At 57.7% G+C, this 6,000-nt stretch overlaps 1 protein-coding gene across 3 annotated transcripts in view; it reads right to left on the bottom strand.

The window, feature by feature from the left end:
• FBLN2 (fibulin 2) overlaps positions 1-2,963 on the bottom strand; it is a 54,742-nt gene extending 51,779 nt beyond the window's left edge. For 2 of the 3 annotated variants that reach the window (XM_037523731.1, XM_037523715.1), the window contains exons 1-2: positions 2,880-2,963; positions 1,607-1,703 (exon numbers count right to left, since the gene is read on the bottom strand). The gene's annotated coding sequence lies outside the window, so the exon portion shown is untranslated. The remainder of the gene's footprint in view (positions 1-1,606; positions 1,704-2,879) is intronic. The other variant, XM_037523724.1, reaches the window with a different exon arrangement.
• Positions 2,964-6,000: the final 3,037 nt, after the last annotated feature.

The raw sequence follows: 6,000 nt of genomic DNA on the forward strand, positions 1-6,000 counted from the left end.
GCATACAGCTCACAGGAATCTGCCACACACGTGGGCACAAAGAGCAGCAGCAGCATGAGAACTGGGATGAATAACACAGCGACTGCCCCACCCTATGCCACCCCTGGAGAGGCCACCCAAGGGATCGCGGCCAAGAGATGAGAACCACCTGTCCCTCTGCCTGAGTGCCTTCTTGTAGGGCATCTGGGACACTGAGTCCACCAGGGGCTTAAGGGGAAATGCACCCACCCACAGTCCCCACATATAAGAAAACACTGAATCTGCTGCCAACAGGACACACCAAGACACTCCCGTGGTCTTCACCTGGGCTGTCACGGCGTCACAGAGTAGCTGTCCAGACTGGACCAGGGAACTGCAATGGACTTTCAGGCCAGTTAAAGGGAAACTCAGAGGTCATTCAGGGCTGCGTGGGGCTTCACCCTAGGCCTGAAATTAACTCCACCTTGACCCCTGCAGAGAACAGTTTCACTTCCTTCAGTCTTCCACAAGCACTTATTAAACACCTACTCTGTATCAGGCGTGGACCTGACTCACAGAACTCGCCCAGGGTCCATGAAACCAAGTCCCTCCTCCATGGACTCACAAGAAGGAGGACAAAGAGTTTGGCTTTAGGATCAGTAAAACCTGGGTCGAAATCTGAGCTCTACCCTTTGGTTTCTGGGAGACCCTTTTTGAGTCTCAGTTTCCCTGTCTGTCAAACAGGGGTAAGACTGTGACCTTGCCAGATGGCTCAAGGATCTGGCTGGCTCTGAGATGGCTGGCTCCCCCCAGGCCACCATGCCCCAGAGCCCAGTAGAAAGTACCTGCCGCCCTCTCAGAGATGCTCAGTGATCCAGACCCCTGGGCTGCCACTCAGCACTCCAATAACAAAGGCCTGAAATTTTATGAGGCTTACTCCAGGCTCTCTCCAGCCATGGGTGGAGGGACTAGCCCAGGGCCCACCTTTGGGTGGGAAATGCAGCAAAACCTCCTAGTTTATACAGTAGACACAGCTCATGCAGAGGCCTAAGCAAGCCAGGGAGGAGTGAAGAATGGGGGAGTGGGTCAGGTAGGGACTGTGGCCAAATGGTGCTCCTGCCCCATTTCCAGCAGGCAGCACCAGTCAATGGGCACCATGAGGGGCTGTGGAACCCAAAACGCCAGATCTTGTCATTTTTCGGAAGACAAAATGCAAACCTCTATGTGAAACCTGCCTAGTTGCAAAAGCTGGCAACTAATTAAATTTTTAAAAATAATACTAACATAGTAAGAGCCAAACAAAATATGCAGGCCAGCCATGGCCAGGGCTGGCAGGTCTGCACCACCGGAATAAGATTCTTTTACTTCATCCATCCACTGCCTGTTCCCCAATCACACAGCTCTGAATCAGGAGGGGAGGGTGGGGAGTTGAGGGAGCAGGGAGACCATAGCTCCCAGCCCCTCCCTTTGCATGTGAGGAAGGTGAGGTTCAGAGTCCCAGTCATTCAGCCACAAACGCGTCATCACCCACTCCATGCCAGGCCTGCTCCGCATCAGGCTCACTCTGGGGAGGCCTTGCATCCTTATTCAAGGGGCTCGGGGTGTTGACCAGACCCAGTCCTTGTTTTTCTGGCCTGTCATGGCTCACCTGCTGGCTCAGAACAGCTTTGGACCAGCCCAAGTGGCTGTCACAAGCTGAGGTGGTGTAAGGCCTTGTGACAGCAAAGAAGAGAGGGAGGGCGCCCCTGTTTGGAAGAGAAGATGCAAGGAAGTGATGAGGAGTGGGGGGCAGGGGGGATGGACCCAGGTCCACTCTGCAGATGAACGCCCCTCCTCCACCCCTTCAGCTCCCCAGGACGCTGTGCAAGGCAGCCTCAGCTAAGTACCTCCCCCCACACCCCCTCCCCACCCACCCCCTACCTCCCCCTTCAAGTTAGCTGGGAAGACTGTCCATTAGGGTGGGAAGCTTCAGGGGTGCATGGGACTTTGTGCAAGATTTTTATGTAGGGGGGACAATTTGTGCCTGCAGGTATGTGAGACACATGTGTGAATGTGAGAGAGACGTGTGTGATAGACACACGTGTGTGGCAGATGCGCATGCGTGTTAGGGAGCACAGAAATTTAAGAGAGACACAACTGATAGAGAGGCCCGCGTGTCGGGAGACCCCCGTATACAAGGCAGGTATGTGTGAAGCAGGAGTGTACAAAAGTGAGGTGTGAGAGATTAGCACGAAGAGCCTGAACATGTGAGAATGGGGGGGGGGGCACTTTCTACTGACTGCAGGGGGTGGTGGCCCGGGGGCCTCCGGGGAAGCAGCTGGCTCACCCTACCAGCCATCCCGAGGGTGGTGTGTGTGCCCACGCAGAGGCTGCAGAACCCTCTGCTGGCTGGGGGTTGGGGGGGAGCAGCGTGACTGGGGGGTGTCTAAAGACTTGTTGAGCAAGAAGGTGGGGGGGTGGCACCCGAAAGAGGGCCCTGCCCTGAGCCTTCCTCTCTCAGGGCTTGGCGAGCTGGGACCTGAGCGCCTCGGGACGGGTGGGGTGAGGGTCAGGAAGCGGTGGGACAGGCCAGGGCGGATGAGACGCCGCGGCGGGGAGGGTGTCAGCGGGCTCCGTGGGGAGGGTGGCCGGACCTGCGGGTGCAGGAAGCTGCCCGCACACTCCGACCCCCGTCCCTGCGCCGCATCTGTGCAGGGTGGGTGCGCTGTGCTTGGTCGCGGTCCTGCGGCTGCGACCCCAGGACAGACCCGGGCGGGCTGGGGGCGTGGACACCCCGCGGCGCCGAGCGCGCGTCCTTGGGGCCACCGCGCCGTCGGGGCGTCCAAGCTCCCCTGAGCCGTGGGCAGCGAGGGCGGCCGGGCGGGGGCGCGGGCCCGCGGGGCAGAGCAAACCCGGGGCGGGAGGGGTCCGCGCGCACTCACCGCGCAGCGCTCCGGTCGTTGTCTGTGCGTCTGTCCGCGGCGCCGTCGGCGAGTCCGCAGCCCCAGCGCCCCCGGCTGTGTGAGGCGCGGGGCAGGGCGGGGCGGAGGCGCCGAGGGGCGGACCCGAGACGGCCCCGCGCCCCCTCTTCTGCCTCCGCCTCCGGGGCGGGGTCTCGGCCGCGGGCCGGGGAGGGGGCCGAGCAGGCGCCGCTGGCTCCTCACCAAGAGGAGCAAACCCGACATCCCAGGGTGTGCTCACCGCGGAGCTCCTAGCACCCCGACCTTACTGGCACCCCTGTGTCCCCGCCCAGTCTAATCTCCGAGTTCCAGATCCGGCACTGCTGCCTCTGCCCAGCCACCTCAGCCAGCCCGACCTCAGGGCCACCCGGGAAGAAGGGCCTGGCACCCCAGGCACGCGAGGGGACCCTCAGGTCGTGAAAGGTGCAAAGGCAGGCCGGCATGTGAGAGGGTCAAGGGGCAGTCCCGGCCCGGCCCAACCTCCCCATCCTTCTGATTTCCTACCCTGGGGGCTCCCACGCCCCCTCTGGTCTGCTGATACTCCACAGGCTGCTACAGACCCCAGATCCCAGTGCTCCGTTCTGCGACAGTCTTTGTCCTTTGCTTCAGCCGAAGTGCTGCCTGTGAGCACCGTGTCACCCCCAGCAGGGCCCTGGACCCCTGGGAGCCCAGTCTTCTCATCTCCCTACTCTGCTGATGGGTGCCATGGAGAACCCCAGATCTTGTCCTCAGCACCAGGCCCAACAGGCACAAACACTCTGCAAGTTATAAGCTGAAAACATTAATTACTGTGATGCCAATCCCTGCCCCCCCCCCTCCATTTAAGGTGTGTGTGTGGGGGGGGAGGGGTGTTATCCCATTTAACAACTGCTGGGAGAACCTACTGGGAGCAGGTGGGCAGCAAAAGGATACTTCCCAGTTTCTTCCCTCTGTCCCCTCTACAGCCAGGCACCAGGTGAAAGGGGACCCAGCCCCAGACCTACTGACCCTGCAGGACCTGGCTCTGATCCAGAGACCCCAAGCCCCCAGTCCCTTCCCCGCCATCAACCTAGAGTCCCAAAGGCCAAACAGATCTGAAGAGTTAAGATCCAGGAAGTCTGTCCTTCCATTGGTCTGTCTCTTTGCTGTCTGCTCTTCTCTCTCTCTCTCTCTCTCTCTCTCTCTCTCTCTCTCTCTCTCTCTCTCTCTCTCTCTCTCTCTCTTTCTCCCCTGTAGTAAAATTCTCTTAGCATAAAAAATTTCACCATTTTAAAGTGCCACAATTAGGGGCATTTAGAGCGTTTACACCTTTTCTCTTATCATCTTAAACTCCATCTTTGCTCTCTCTTGGTTTGCCTGTCACCATGAATCAACCTTTCCACATCTCTCAGTGTCCCGCTCAAATGGTCCAGGCCACCCCATCCCCACCTCCCGCCAAGGTACAGGCCACCCCCCACTCTTTTCCCACCTGTCTCTCCCTTTCTGTGTCTCTATCTCTGTCAGTCTATCTCTCTGTCTTGTTCTGTCCTTCTTAGTCTCTGCATTTCCAAAGCCTGACAAATGCAGGTGAAGGAGACCAGACTGTGGGCACCTGACTCTGTCGTGGAGGTCAGAGTCACAGTAATTAATGTTTTGAACTTGCAACTTGTAGAGTATTTGCACTTGTTGGGCTGGTGCTCAGGGGATGACATGAGGCTTTCCATGTCCTGACTCTTCCCTCAGTCTCTGTGTGTCTCTTGGTCGTGGATCTATATTCTCTAGCACTTTCTCTGGCAGCTCAGGACCTCTACAGTCACCTCCCACCCCTGCCAGGAGACACAGTGCCTGGAAGTAACCACCTCACACATCTGGGTGGCAGCTATGGGTCAGGGTGTCCTCCCTTCCAGGGGCCTCATTGTAGCCCGAGCAGAGAAAAGGGAAGCCACTTGCCTGGGGTCCCATAGCTGAGAGGAGGTGAAGTCAGCAAGTGCCCAGGGATTCAGACAGGACTGGCACAGGGAGGGGGGTAAGGAGCTAGGCACTACCCAGCTTTCTAATCACAGGCAGGTCTTCACTTTCTAGGCCATTTTCCCCACTAGGGCTTGTTTTTCTCAGCCTCAGGATCTTTGTACTTGCTCTTCCCTCTGTCTGGAATGCCCTTCCCGTTGATCCCACACTGTTCTCTGTTGCGTGGAAAACAGCTGAAATATCACCACCTCAGCAGGTAGTAACTGCACCCCCGTCAGTACTCTCCACCCTCTCTACCCTTAGAGTACTTATCAACAGCTTTTTAAAATTTCTTTGTAAATAACGGTAGGTAGGAAAGCCTGGTGGTTAGAAGGCCTGGGGCAAGTTACTTCATCCTGGACCTTGATTTCCTCACCTGTAAAATTAGAGTCTAATGGCGTCAGAGCCCAGGCCATGGGGTTGTGGAGAAGATTAAATGAACTGAAATATGAAAGTACTTTGAACAAGGCCTGGCCCACGGGGCGTCTCAGTGAATACCTGCAGTGTGAGTGCCAGATGAACAGTTCCTTCTGTCAGAGGGAGGCAGCCCGGATGCTAGAAGGCACCAGGCCTTGTCTCTGGGCCGTGGGTAGCTTCTGCCCTCTTAGGAGGCTCTCTTCCCTGCCGCAGGTCCCCAGGCAGGAGGAAAGCCCGTGAGCCGAGATTTGGCCTCACCCCACAGCCCTCGCAGCCCAAGCCTGGCCAGCTTTCCAGGAGATAAAGTGGAGACGCTTTTCCCTTCCTCTGTTATCTGAGCTGGAGATGCGGCCAAGGCGCTGTCCCCTCGGAGCCCTGCCGAGCTGTTATCACAGGCAGAGTGCACATCACCCACCAGGAATTTGGGGCCCAGGGCCTGGCTGAGACACACTTGGAGGAAGTTCCTCCCTATAAGGCCAAGACTGAATGCTCGGCGTGTGCAGGCGACTGATTCACATCAGAGACAATTTCACCAGCCCCCTCGGCCCTGGGACACCAGGACTGGCCAGTCGAGATAGGGAGGAGAGGGTTCACTGGGTCTGCACCACCACTGGGTACGCAGCCTCTCCTAGTACCTGCAAAATGACAGTAACAATAATAAGAAAGCTCTACAACAGCGCAGAGTGTGCAGCCAAAGGTCTAGAGACTCAGCCCACGTGAC

This window comes from Talpa occidentalis, unplaced genomic scaffold, assembly GCF_014898055.3.
Source record: "Talpa occidentalis isolate TD23 unplaced genomic scaffold, MPIMG_talOcc4v2.1 talOcc4.10, whole genome shotgun sequence".
Classification (NCBI taxonomy): Eukaryota; Metazoa; Chordata; class Mammalia; order Eulipotyphla; family Talpidae; genus Talpa; species Talpa occidentalis.